The sequence below is a fragment of the Mauremys mutica genome, chromosome 10 (genome assembly GCF_020497125.1).
Source record: "Mauremys mutica isolate MM-2020 ecotype Southern chromosome 10, ASM2049712v1, whole genome shotgun sequence".
In the NCBI taxonomy this organism is placed as follows: Eukaryota; Metazoa; Chordata; order Testudines; family Geoemydidae; genus Mauremys; species Mauremys mutica.
The window spans coordinates 10,502,164-10,516,640 of NC_059081.1; the positions used below are offsets into that span (position 1 = coordinate 10,502,164).

At 44.1% G+C, this 14,477-nt stretch overlaps 1 protein-coding gene across 2 annotated transcripts in view; it reads right to left on the reverse strand.

Moving 5' to 3' along the window:
- The window catches only part of SEMA5B (semaphorin 5B), a 343,951-nt gene extending 330,023 nt beyond the window's left edge, over window positions 1-13,928 (reverse strand). The window contains exon 1 of one of the 2 annotated variants that reach the window (XM_045032975.1): window positions 13,581-13,928. The gene's annotated coding sequence lies outside the window, so the exon portion shown is untranslated. Of the gene's footprint in view, window positions 1-12,982; window positions 13,057-13,580 lie in introns of those variants that run through there. The other variant, XM_045032976.1, reaches the window with a different exon arrangement.
- Between the last annotated feature and the right edge of the window lie 549 nt (window positions 13,929-14,477).

Below are 14,477 nucleotides of genomic sequence, written 5' to 3' on the forward strand. Positions count from 1 at the left end.
GCATAATATTAGAGCTCACTTTACACAGCAAAAATATTTCCCTATCATCAGGAGCAAATATCTCAAGGCCTCAGCACACCAACAAGCAGAATTAGCCAGATTTCTGAGGTGCGTGTCAGAAAGTCTCTCTAAAGATGAGTACTGGAATCAGAAACGTCTGTGTGCTAATCCTGACCTTGACACTGCCTCCTTCTACGACCTTGAACAAGTCACTTAATTTCTCTACGTGCCTCCGTTTCCCCATCTGTAAAATGAGGTTTCCTTTGCTGGCGTTTGTAAAGTGCTACATAATGGCTATGATGTTTTAGTGTGGTAAGGGCACTATACAGAAATCATATTGCAGGTATTGACCTATTCTTTCTGTATCTTCTTCTCGCTCTTTTAAATCTATAGCTAAACATAAGCAGGGTGAGAGTTTTTCCCTTAAAGTTGCTTTCGCTCTCTCGTCTCTGCACTTCCTTCCCCCTCTCCACCACAGAGAAGTTGTATCTGATTCCAGTGTTCTTTATGAACAAACTATTTACTGGAGTGCTAGCACATTTCAATATCCTGGTACTGCTTGGTTTCATACCAGTCAGGGAGTTTGGAAAAGTCCTTCCCGACCACAAATATGGTGATCAGTTAGACCTTGAGCATGTAGCCAAGACTCACCAGCCAGGACAAAAATTCTCTGTAGTAACTCAGAGCCCTCCCCATCTAGCATCCCAGTTTGCTTTCCAACCAGCTGTGATGTTTGTGGGTATGTAGAAGATTCCATTTTTCCAGAGATGCCCAGGCTTTAGCCTGCAGGTGACAGATTCTAGAAAAACATTTTTAAAAGCCTTGATAAAGGGTAAAATGCAGCTAAATCTGTAGGGAAGAAAACAATGCAGAAATAGGGATGGCTACAGCTGCTCCCTTTTAGGTCCATTTGGTGCAGTCCTCTGCCTTTTAGCAAGTTGCTAAAGCAGCATTCAGTTGGGCAAGATTTGGCCACCAACATTTTAGATGGTTGCCTGACTGTTTACACCATGTAGTCCATCATTACATTGCTATACTGAAATCCCATTCTGAAAGGAAAAAAATGCGGGAGGACCCCAGTTTTCTGGAACCCTCCATGAAAGAAAAAAAAATATAAGAGCTAGCTAATATAAAATGCTTTGTTGCATATCGGAAATTAACAGCAGCTCCTTTTTATCAAATACATGCTGCTGTAGTTGAGCCAACATAGATTGTGGCCAGATTTGCAACTTTTGGTCTCATAAAAGAAACCACCATTTTCAGAAAAGATCTCCCTACACCAATCTGCTTTGAAGTGCTTCCTACAATCATGATAATCTGTTCCAGAAACGGGTCAGAACAGAAAGCAACATTTTAAGGCAGCACATGAAATACATTTCCAAAAATGCTTTCAGTTACACCTCAATAGCAAATGTGCTTACTTTGTCATCTGGGAAGGCTGGCTGTGATAAGCATGCATTTCCCCCCACCCCCCACTCCCCCCAATCTATTGCCTTTTAATCATACCTATCAACTCAACTGTAACTGAGAAACACGTTAGCTTTGCTATTTATAACAAATTGGAGATATCTAAATTATGCCATTGCATTTTAAAAGAGACCCTTTCAGGTTAAAAATTCAGGATCAAATCCTGCCATCCTGACTCAGACAATACTGCAATTTCAAAAGCAAGGAGTGCCTAAGTAAGAACCCCAAGAGCTGCACACATTTAAAAGAGCCCAATCCTGTTCTCATTTAAGTCATTGGACACTTTATTATTGAGTTCCACAGATGCAGGATCAGGCCCCTCATTTATGTTACATATAACACAGTTATATCTGTAATAATTTAAGAGTTGAAACCTTATTTTCAACACTTTGCACTGCTCATTTAGGTTTGGTTTCTGCTATCCTAACTCAGGCTGAGAAGAGCTTTACTACGCTACTAGTCCCATTGGAATCAGTGGGCCGGATCCTCAGCTGATATAAATTGGGGTAGCTCCATTAAGCTCATTTAATAGTTAATTTGGTCTACTTTGTGTATGAAAGTACAACTCAACCCAAGAAAGAATGGCAGAATGCGGCTCTTAATTCCCCACCATCCCTTCCAGTTCATCAGTCTGGCCTGCGAAACAAACAAGACTCATCCATTTCACTTCTGCTTCTAATCCATTTCAGAACTGGGTCTCATGCTTAAATGTTTGTGGTGCTTGTACCTCTTTTTAAAAAGCCTGTTTCCATTGGCTTGTTCTTACACAACCTTATTTTGGAGGGCAAATTTGACCTGACGACATCCCTATATAACGCTGTAACAGATAAGCCAAAGACTTTTTAAGGACATATTTGTGTGACACTATAGGCCAAACTGTACTCTGTTACTCTGGTCCAACCTCAAGATGCCAGGGGGGTTATGCCAGAGTAAATGAGAAAAGAATTTGGTCTGTAAAGTGTTCGTGGATCTCCAAGTCCTTTGAGAGCTCTGTAAAAGGTCAGAGTACCATGCTGCCAGAAAACAAGAAGTTTTCATTAAGTGAGACTATACCTCTACCCCGATATAACACTGTCCTCGGGAGCCAAAAAAATCTTACCGCATTATAGGTGAAACCGCATTATATCGAACTTGCTTTGATCCGCCAGAGCGCACAGCCCCCCCCCCCCCGCCCCGGAGCGCTGCTTTACCGCATTATATCCAAATTCGTGTTATATCGGGTCACGCTATATCGGGGTAGAGGTGTGTCTTCCTGAACTTAATACACAGACTGTTACTTAAAAGGTCCTAATCCTTAGGCATAGCAGTTATCACAGTTTATGCCAACCCAACCCAACCAACCTAACCTGGTATTAGATTCATAACTTTGCTTGATCCTGTAAAATCTCCTTCACTGGTAGTCTCATTGAAATGAATAAGACTTCATGCATAAAGACAGACCACTCACAAGAGTCAGTTTTTGCATGAACATGCCTTACGGCAGCATGACTCATGCTAGCTAGACATTGAGACTCAATCTTCATCTTACACTTTTGTTTAAAATGTCTTCTCCGGAGTGTGTATTTGAGTACTCTTCAGTAAGAGGGTGCGTTTCCATGGCTGGGAACAGATGCTCTCAAACTTCCCCACGTCAAGCTCTGCTGATACAATCCAGTCCTGATTTACAACACTTTCCGCTAGCCCAGAACATCCCATCCTATAACAGAAGGTGGTTTCCCAGAGATACTCCAGCTCTTCCCCAGGCAAATACCTCTGAATCTTAGTCCAGACCTGCTGTTCCATTCCTAGACCTCCCGTGCCAATAAGCCTCAATCTTGATTTACAACTTCGTTGTTGTACTAATCTTTACCTTGCCCCCAGCTATGCTAAAACCCCTCAGTCTTGACCTGCAGCTCTGTGGTATTCCAGTCCTCCCCACCTCCTACAGATCTGCCACTGCACCTCAGTCCTGACTGCCAGCACCCTCACTGCAATTTACTGTAGGCCGGGGGTTTTCAAACTTCATTGCACCGTGACCCCCTGCTAACCAAAAAAAAAAAAAAAGTTATTACACATCCCCAGGAGCAGGGACCGAAGCCTGAACCGGCCCAAGCCATGGGGCTCAGGCGTCTGCTTCAGCCCCAGGCAGTGAGGCTCAGGCATCTGCTTCAGCCCTGGCCCTGAGCAAATCTAACACCAGCACTGGTCACCCCATTAAAATGGATTCATGACCCACTTTGGGGTCCGAACCCACAGTTTGAGAATCACTGCTATAGGTTATTTATCGGGGGGGAGGGGAGGGGTAAGCACATTATTTCAGGAATCAGACGTGTGGTGTAACAGTGGGTACGTCTCCACTGCAGCAACAACAAAAAGGCACAGCAGCGACTCTCAGAGCCTAGGTCAACTGACTCAGGTTTGCACTATGGAGCTAAAAATAGCAGTGCAAACATTCCCGCTTGGGCTGGAGCTCAGTCTCAGAGACCCACCCCCCTTTCTGGGTTTCAGAGCCCAAGCGGGAATGTCTACACTGCTATTATTAGCCCATAGCACAAGCCAGTGCACTTGGGGTTCTGAGACTCACTGCCACAGGGGGTATATTTGCAGTGTAACCATACCCAGCAAGATCTACTGATGAAAACAGCTATCTAGGTTTATTAATGGTAAACACCTGCAAATCCCAATTCACACGTGGATTCCTTACTCACACAAGTAGCCCCAATAAAGTCAACACGATTGCTCACGGGTATTAGTCATGTGGGCCATTTGCAGATTCAGGCACTGGGTTTGCAATAAACAATTTTAGATTTGTCACCCCTATGCACACCGAACTAGAATAGAACAATCACTTTGTCCAGCTGTCTTTTTAAGTGATTTAGCCTTTTGGATGCCTTACCATCTGAACTTTACACAGTGATACTTGGCGGGGAAGGAAGGCATTGTAGCTTCGGCCTTCTTAAAATTAACTCACGCCAGCTATTATCTGAGGCACCATCATCATCTGTGAAACTGTGTTCAAATGAAGAATCAATAAATAAATATGAAGAAGAAATTTAGGGAAAATGAAGTGCCATTAACACTGCAAGAGTATAATGAACTCATCATTCTCAAAGGCAACGCAGCAAAACCCAGCTGTATGAGGCAACCAAAGACAAGCAAGTGTACAGAGCTCATTCCAAATCTAAGTTGTTTTAATATTTCAAAGACGCATTAGAGGGAACACATCACATTAGCAACACCATGATGTACAGTCCTAGACAAATACAGCAGATAGCTGGTAAATTACTCTCCTGGAAACAATTTCTGTTGGTTAAGGGAGGACATGCTAAGTTTAATAAGATGTTATTTACTTGTTTTTATTTTAATTAAATCTTTATATATCAAGAATGATCCAGTTCCACTTCAGAAATACTGGGCCCAATTCTGCACACGTTTACCTAGGTAAGCAGTTCTCTCTCAAGTAAAAATCCTATTGATTTCAACTGAATTATGTGGGTGAGTAAGTATTTGCAGGATCATGTTCATTGTTTAAAGGCACAGGACTAGGGCTCGGATTCAGGAAAGCACTGAACTGAAGCACTAACTCAATGGAACTTAAGTATATGCTTATATATGTACCTGTTGAAGTACTTTCCTGAACTGGTGCCTAGGAATCATGCGTTCTGGAGTCTAAACTCATCTCTGCCAGTCACTCACTGTGTCCTTTGGCAAGTCACTTAGATTTTTGAACCATCAATGGGAGGTCAGACAGCATTATTAATTATTGGTATTGCGGTAGCATCTAGGAGCCTCCCCATGAGTCAGGACGCGACTGTGCTAGGTGCTGTACATATATATACCCCTTGACCACTTCATGCTACCAATGTATTTCTTCCCCATTCACCATCACTGGTATTTCCTGGCTACATGTAGAATACTAAATTCATTATTTTTTATTTTAGATATTTAGTTACTAAGTAATTAAATAATGGTTGAGCTGCCTTACTATGGATAAGCATATCAGACTTCAGGCAAATGCCAAGTCTCGTACTTAAAAAAAAACAAAAAAAAACGCATGAGATATACAGTGGACCCTCGAAAGGTCACATTGTGGAACATTGCATGGACTGACAGGACATTCATTGATGGTCCTGTATAATCCAGCTGATTAAAAAACTCTCTCATTATCATTTATAACAGAAAGGGAGGTAGGGTAGGAGGAGAACCTGCGATCACTTTAACAAACTTTTGAGACCTGGACAATTCTCTTCTCCCCTCATACATACAGGATCAATTAGGTCTCTGCATGTGTCTGTGTCTGTTGCATCGGTCCTTCTAGATGATCTGTCCAGAATGAGCCTCTAGCCTTGACCAACGTTTCATTTTATGAGACAAATCGGCACTCTTTAGCTGAAACTGCAATCTAAACAATTTATGCCTGACCTGGAAACAGCACAGCAATTACACCTGGACAAGAGGCCATCCTTATTCAGCAACCTCCTGTCTTTCATATAGGCAAGAAAAAATAATAATAATTAAAAAAAAATCTAGTTTCAGGTTGACCAGAAAAAACATTTTTTTTGGGGGGGGAGTATGGGGGGGGTGTCAGTTCCCAAACTGAGGAATCAAATTATTCACACAGCTCTAACTCTGTCCAATTTAGAATATATGCTATCTATCTGAGGAACCACCTAATCAGACTCCATTCCCACACCTACCAGATCAGGGCGCTGCTGGTGCACGGTCTCGGTTTCAAGTTCACATTGTCTCTGCCTCGCTCGGTTTTCAAGCATCCCAAAGTATTCCCAGACTTAGATCCCAATCCTATGCACTGATCCCAGTATGGGCAGCCCCCTGTGCTCACTCAGAATCCCTTGAAGTTACTCTACACAAGCACCGAGATCCAGTGTACAAATCCAGCTGCAGAAATGAGGATTTTGTAAAATTCTGATCCTCCTTTATTAGGAAACCTGTTATTCAACCAGTTTGTTTTCTGTCCTCCGAGCGGTTCCCTAAGACAGGTATCTACCCTGGTGCCATTAATAACTATTATGGTCATTTCATAGAAACCACTATTTGACCAATATGTTAGAACACTTTTGGTAACATATAAGCAACTTCCACTCTGTTATGTTCCGAAAACATTAAGTAAAATTAAAGCTACTTATAAATTTTTGCGTACCTTGCATTATCTTTGGATTAATTATTAAAATGAAAATATTACTATTAAAATGAAGCACATGGAACATATTACATCTATCACAGCTTAAAAAACAACACCACCACTTTAAGTCTATGAATGGATGTAGTTCATTCACTGATACGTGCACCACAACTCCTCCAGGGAGTTTCACAAATTCACATGATCTCTCACAGAGCCGGATTTTGCATCTGAATCTGTGTTAGATATAAAAGACATGTAAAATCCCATGTAGCCAGACACAGTTCCCTCTTGGCTACACAATACACATCTTAGGAAGCATAAATTATTACAGAAAGTGGTCTGGAATAAATTACATTGAATAAACTGACTTCAGATCCACCTGTTTTCAGCACATAGCAAATGCATTTTGCTAAAGCCACACGCTTCTATTCTAACCGAGTTTTTTTTAAGAATGTTTTTGAGAATAGAAAACTACTTGTGGATCACCCACTTAGGGCCAAGTCCTGAAGTCTTTACTCTAGGGTGACCAGACAGCAAATGTGAAAAATCAGGACAGGGGGTGGAGGGTAATAGGAGCCTATATAAGAAAAAGACCCAAAAATTGGGACTGTCCCTATAAAATCGGGACATCTGGTCATCCTACTTTACTCACAGGAGCTATAAGCTTCAGTGGACTGCTCAAATGAGCAAGGCCGTAAGCAGCAACTATGCCAAGAGCCTGATTGTACTTGGTGCTAAACTCAGAGACACCTACACCACCAGTAAAGGAGGGCCCATCGGCACCTTGAAAGATCCAATCATAACACACTATTCCAAATTTTTGAAACTGTCTCAGTGATCTAAAAGCAAGATCAAGCCCTTGAAACTCAACAAAATATCTGAATTGTAAGCTGTTGCATTCCAGCTAGTCACATGAACAGGAATGTTGCTGCAGAATGGATAAACTTGAACCTTTGTAACTGGCACATTGCATTGGGAATCAATTTCTTTTGCCTCCTTCCAATAATCTTACAGTCAAAGTAATTATATTTTGAACCTAGCAAGTATATAGGCATTTAGTCAGCTGTATGACACGGGGAGGGGGGGAATCCTTGCTCATTCTGCAAACCGCTACTTAATGAAAAACCAATCAGAAATTACACAGTCTTATTATAAACGCGCAGTGTGGTCACAATCGATTTGGGAATTAAGCCTAGCAGTCGGCATGATTGCTTGAGATCTCATTTAAAGCTCACTAAAATAAATAAAAAATACATAGGCCTTTATCCAACAAAACACTTAAGCACCTGATTAACTTTAACCACGTGAGCAGTCCCATTGCTGGATCAGGGTCACATTCTATAAGTTGGTAACATATTCCATGCATAATTACCCCACAGATTTATACAGCTATGAAAAAAAAATCATATAGATCATAGACACACGTTCCAGAACAATGTAACAGATCCAACCCATCAATGTTTACACACTGGTCAAGGGAAGTTTGTTAAAAGCACAGAATAATTTATATGGTCATTGAAATTTGCTCATTTCTTTCTCCCAGTGTCTGACATAGACCCAGTCCAGTAAAGCATTGAAGCACATAGTTAGCTCTGAGCCTGTGGGCAATCTCACTGAAGTCAATGGGATTTCTTACATGCTTAAAGTTACATGGGTGCGTAAGAACTTGGCTGGACTTGGTTATAGGGCCTGAACCTGGGATAGAGGGAAACAATGAGGATAGAGTACTCTACATGACAGTGAAATTATAACCAAGGTAAACCCCCCACTCTTCCACCAGTATCCAGAATGTGCAAGGCACTGTCCACAAAAATAGGAAGACATTGTCCCAGACCCAGAAAGCTGTAGAAATCTTTCCTTACTCAGGTAATACTCCCATGAAGGCTAATGAGAATTTTGATTAAAGAAAGAGAGATTGAATGCATCTATCAAACCAATATGTAGCTGCCAAGAAAGAAAGAGAAGGGAGCCCGGAACAACAATATATCCACATGCCATTATATCACACCTTGCTGTATAAGCATGTTTGTTTTTTCTTAGAAGGGAAACATAAAAAAAAAACAAAAAACCTGGTATTTTGTTCCCACTACTGGCTAGATATTCTAGAATGCAATCTTCACAATCATGTTAAATGTTACAGTCGGGCCAGCTGAACTGTGCTGTAACACTTTGAGATAGTCTCTTGCAGTAAATCAGAATAATGCGAGTTGGAATACTGCAAATTCACCACTGCACAGAGGGTCAGCAAAATATGTATCTCTTAAGTAATATTTTGAGATCTTCATGGAATTTAGGTGCTGAATGGGGCACAGGGGAAAACTTTAACCTGAGAGAAGCTTTCCAATCTCCAATCTTATCTGTACTTGATTTTAAATAACAACCTCCACTTTTTATTAAAATGTATCAAACTACTGTATTTTGTGCTTCTTCATTTGTAAAGCAAGTCTTAAGAAACATAAGAGAAATATTAAAGGCAGATTGTCAATTTAAACTTGGCCCAATTTTTTTTGTGAAAACAACTCTCTCGAACCAAAGATTGATACAAATCATGGAATCATTTCTAAGATTTTTTTTTTAAGAAATAAACATTCCTCTTCATTATTGGAAACCCAAACAGTGCAGCCTCATGAACCTTGGAACCAGTTACGTGAAACTAGCTTGATTGATTTTTTTCTTTGTCCAAATTGAGGGAAATGCAAAAATTAAACAAAAAGAAAAACAGTGACGTACATTTGGATGTGTTTGTCACTTTTAATAATCAGAAAGTCCTAGTAACAGATAAATGTGTATTTGCCAACTTATGCCTTTATACTGGTAGCGTTCCTTTAACACTGAAATATGTCACATTCAGTTTTATAGCAAAAGATATGTAAAATCATATAAAGATTCCAACTATGTGAGTAAAGAAAAGGTTAAGTTTGTAATGCACTTCTTAAAAAATTTCTGCATGCCTGATCAATATATTTCCCTAGGCTGAAAATAAATTAGTTCTCCTAGGAAGCAAAGGACAGAACAAAATGTCCATTTCTCTTTCTTGTATGAAAAGTAGTGATATAAATGCCCTCCAAGTAATTTTCATTAACTGCGGTCCAAACCTAGGGCTTGATCCTGCTGATTGAGATCAATGGGAGTTTTGCCTTGCCATGGACTTCAATAGGAGCAGGACAGGGCCCCTGTAGCTGGTATTTTTCACAGTTGTCAGCCTTCTTAATAGGAAGAAAGGTGGCTTTGCAACCATATGGTATTATTTTTAACCAAAACATTTCACTGGAGAAATTTAGGCATGTTACAAACCAAGGTAGTCATAAGCTTGCTACTTCATGCTTCAAATACTCTTCCTTTGGGGAGATCTAACAATGAGGCCTTTGATCGTGTAACTTTTACTCGGGGAACTAGTCCTGATGACCATTAGTGGAACTAATCACCTGAGTAAGGGCTGCAGGATCAAACCCTACATTACCAGGTCCTGGTAGGAACGGCAAATGAAATGTTAATACCCAAGGCAGAAACTCAAAGGCACAGTTCCAAAGAGTAGATTTCTTTGTAGCATTGTTTGATACTGCCCCCTTTTGCCCAACAACAAATCAACACCTAGACTCCAGACAAAACTTTGGATGACATGCCGTTATTTTCAGTACTGTAAAACATGATCATGCAAATGCTCTCATTTAACCCTAACATTGCTGCTCGGTGCTCTAAAGAGAGACTATTAATCAGGGCTATCTAGCACTGCTGTAACCTCGTTTAAAAACTGGCTGCAATTTGCCAGGCAAGATCCTTTTAAAACGGAAAACCCTTCAGCGGTATTCTTCAGTAACATTTCCTCCCTGTTACTAAGGGGCCTGTGGTCCGATCCTGCTTCAATGTAAAGTGACTTAAATGGGAGCAATACCTGAGTAAAGACTGCGGGAGCGGCGCCCCAGCTCACCACGTGGAGCGAAAGGCAGGTCAGGCAAGACCCTCAGAGACCTTTTGAAATTAAGCCCTTGTTTCATTTTCTCCAAGACACCCGCATTGTCTATCAATCTTTGGGCATTTCCAATACACCCATCCCCGTGCTATCTTTTTGAGGCTGAGGCTGTGTATAATAAACGGAGGGGGCCACCTTGCTACAAGTCATTCCCCCTGCCCATTCCCCTTTGCCCAGGGCCCCCGCTTCAAGCTTTTGTCTTCTGATCTGAACTCTCTCCAGCTAGCACCCTTCCTCCTCTCTGGTGAGCGCTTCCTAGGGGTCATACGAGGGCAAACGCCTTGTCAATTGCCCCAACCTAACAACAGGAGGGTGGGACAACAAACAAAGCCAAGACCCACATTTTGTATGGCAGCAGCCCCTGGACCACTTCGGGATTAACACGTCCCTGACAGGCTGAGGACAAAAAACATTAATCTCTTTAAGGATAGAAAAAGGGAAAGGGGGAAATCGCCCCCCTCTAAAACAGCATAAGGCCTAACATGCACTGCAAAGGTTCCCTACTGGAATCTGCTTTATGCATCACTCAATGTAATTTGGAAAAAGTTTTAGTCGGAGGGTTTAGAAGAAGAAAAACATGCATGATTCAAGCAGCTGTTAAGAAAAAAAGAAGAAGCTATTTTAAAACCCTGAGTAATCTGGTTAAATATCAGCAGGATTTTCCTTCTTGCCACCCCCTTTCTCTCTGCAGTTTTTGACTAGCGTTTTCTCCCTTGGGTACCTTATAAATCAGGCATATAGCCAAGTTAGCGCTTCTCTGTAGGAACAGTCGTTTGTTCCATCTATGCGGTCTCCCTCCTTCTTGCCTTTATTCGCCCAGCTTTTCTACTGAAAACAGCAATAACAACATTTGCCATCCGTTCAGTAAACAAATACTGAGATGGGGGAAGAATCTCAGCCCTGTTATAACTTTTAGCTTTTAGTTGGTTTCTCTCCTGTTTGCAGAGCAATCGGCCCAGGGTATCCGCTTGGATCTGAATCCACCCAAAGGCGCTGAGATCAAATCCACTGCAGCCCAAACAAGAGTTTAGGCAAACAAAGATATTAAACAAAGGCGTGGGCATTCTTGTTTAGTGCAAGCTTAAATTTCACCAGGAGCCCCCCACACACTCACACAAAACAGAGAGAGATCAGGAGCTGGGAATCTCACATGCTTGCAGGGTTGTTTTTTTTAAGTGCAGGAACTAATTTAAAAACCCGAACAGAGCGAACAGTGTACAAGGAACCATACAAGTGTACTTCTCCCCAGTTACTTCCCAGCAGCGATCTAAGCCCATAAATAAAGGGGCAGATTTAATAACGGAGTAATGCGGACTTGACAACCCCTTTAAAACATCCTCACACTCCCCCCTCCCTTTGTTTGTTTTCTTTAAGGAAACTAACACCGTCTGGGTACTCACGCTCCCAGGCAGCACCCTGTGGCAGGTGGGAACTGCCGGAAAATACAGATCTGCAACTTTGGGTGGGTGGGTGTGTATGCGTTGGCTCGGCAAAAATGTGTTTTAGGTCCCCCCCCCTTCCGCCTCCACCACCTAAATTTCCGACAATACATGAAACCAAGGAGCCGTACAAGGCTCTCTGGTTCCCTCTCCCCCTCCGCTTTTGATCTTCATCAGGACGTGAGCTGAACGTTAATGGGCCACCCCTACCACAAAGACAAATTACCATGGGGGGGGGGAGAATCATTCATCCCCTTTTCCTCCAAGATACTGCACCCCCCCCCTACACACACACACACACACCCCTCCCGGTCTGTGCAGCCCCGGTGAGTGGATTTAGGGGGAGAAAAAATAAATCGCCTCCACAGCCGCCTCTCCTAGTTCATTTCCAACCCCCACCTCCCGCCCTTCGCTCTACAGCCCCCGGGGTGTGTGTGTGTGTGAAAAGGGACCGCACAACCCGGACACACACACACACACACACACACGCCAGGTACAAGGCAGCTCCCCAGCACCTCGCCTCCCCTTCCCCGGGGCGCCGCGAATCGCCTCGCACCGACCCCTGTTGCTGCGGCAGCCGGAGCGAGGAGGAGGTGAAGCTACACAATAGCTGTTCTCCAAAGACCCCCCCGCCCCGCGGCTTTGCCATCCTCTCTCCTAGGCACGGCTCCCCCCCCCGCCCCCGTTCCCATTTACCCCACCCCCGCACGCCCTGAACTTGCTAAAGTTTGCAACTATACCCCCCACACACACACACCCCTCTCCCTTTTCACTCACACACACACACACCCTCCCTTTTCACTCACACACCCCCCTTTTCACTCACACACACACACACACACACACCCCTCTCCCTTTTCACTCACACACACACACACACACCCCTCTCATTTTTCACTCACACACACACACACACACACACACACACAGGATGGCTCGCTCTTACTCTTCGGGGGCGGGGGGGGCAGTAACTCACTTGCCCACCTTGCTCCGGCTCAGCTCACACGAGTCCCCCGCTTCTCGGCCACCCCGGTCTCCCACGCGCGAGGCTCCCCGCAGGATCCCGGTGGGCGGCGGCGGCGGCGGCGGCGAGTTGCCGGGACTGAAGTCGTCCCCGTCCCTCCTCTCGCTGCCTTGCAGCCCGGAGCAGCCCGGCAGCTGCTACCAGGAGCGCTCCCACTCTTCCCATCAGGGGGAGGCGGAGGGAGAGAGGGGGGGAGCCAGGGGCTGGCAGCCCCACTCACACTGATGTCAACTAATATATGCAAAGTTCACCAGGGCATTTATGGACCCGCCGCTCCCTCTCTTCCTCGCGGCGCGCACACCGCCTGGCTAGATGCTCCGCTCCCGCTCCTCCTTAGCGGCTCGCGGTGCAGCCAGCGCCTTCCTCCGTAACCACACTCCAGGAGCCCGGGCTCCCGTGCATCTTAAAAAAAAGCCTGCACGCGAGACCCACGTTAGCCGTTTGCACTGGGGCTCGCCTCTCTAATAAAGCCGTTGCAATATTTGTCCTTGCCTCCTCGGTCAGGCACAATGCCTGCCTTGTGTGCGTTTGCTGAGGAACTGTTTCTCACGGGCTTACCAACTGCAGAGCTGGGTGTTTTCGCGTGCAAGCCTGCTCGGCGCAGGAGTGAATAGCCGAGGGCATAATGCAAGCCCCCGGCTAGGAATGTTTGCATTTAACCCATTAGGCGCGCAGCATCGTTTGCTGCCTGGGCAGGAGGTGGAGCAGGCGGGTGCTGTTTGGTTGCAGAGGGTCTTTTTTGGAAGCAAGCGAAAGTGAGAAGTTTAAACTTCGGCCCTGGGAAATCTTCAGAGCAAAGCGCGTTAAGATGCAAAGGAAATGCACACAAGCAACTCACTCCCTCTCTCTTCTGAGTGGAGTTTCTACGACTACAGCGAGCAAACGAGTTCAGTTTGGAGGGAAACCTGAACACACAGCCCGGGCAGTAAGGGACTCATCTGTCAGGTCAGCTTTGGACCAACATTTTGGGTTCTAGAGACACCCTCTTAAAGTTCCTACAAAACCTAAGACCAATGGAACTGTCTCCCTGGAACGTCCCATTGAAATTGCTTAACAAACAAATATTTCCCTGCACTGATTGCATCCCCCACACTGCAGCTTGGTGAAGCATTAGGAAGATTATTTGCTTTTTGGGAATGCCCACCCCACAATGGATTTATGTGATTTGTAAAGCAACACGAAGGTAGGGTTCCTGCCCCACACAGTTTGCAGACTGGCAGACAGAGGGGAAGGGAAAGTGGTCATGGTGGTGTTGCCAGGATGCAACCCCATGCTCCAGATGTCCCTAAACCTCCAACTGTCAGAAGTTGGGACTGGACACGGGATGGATCACTTGATAATTGTCCTGTTCTGTTCATTCTGAAGTATCTGGCCCTGACTACTGTAGACTAGATAGACCATTCCTGTGTCCCAGTATGGCCACTTATGTTAATTGCCCTTGCTAGGTGATAATGT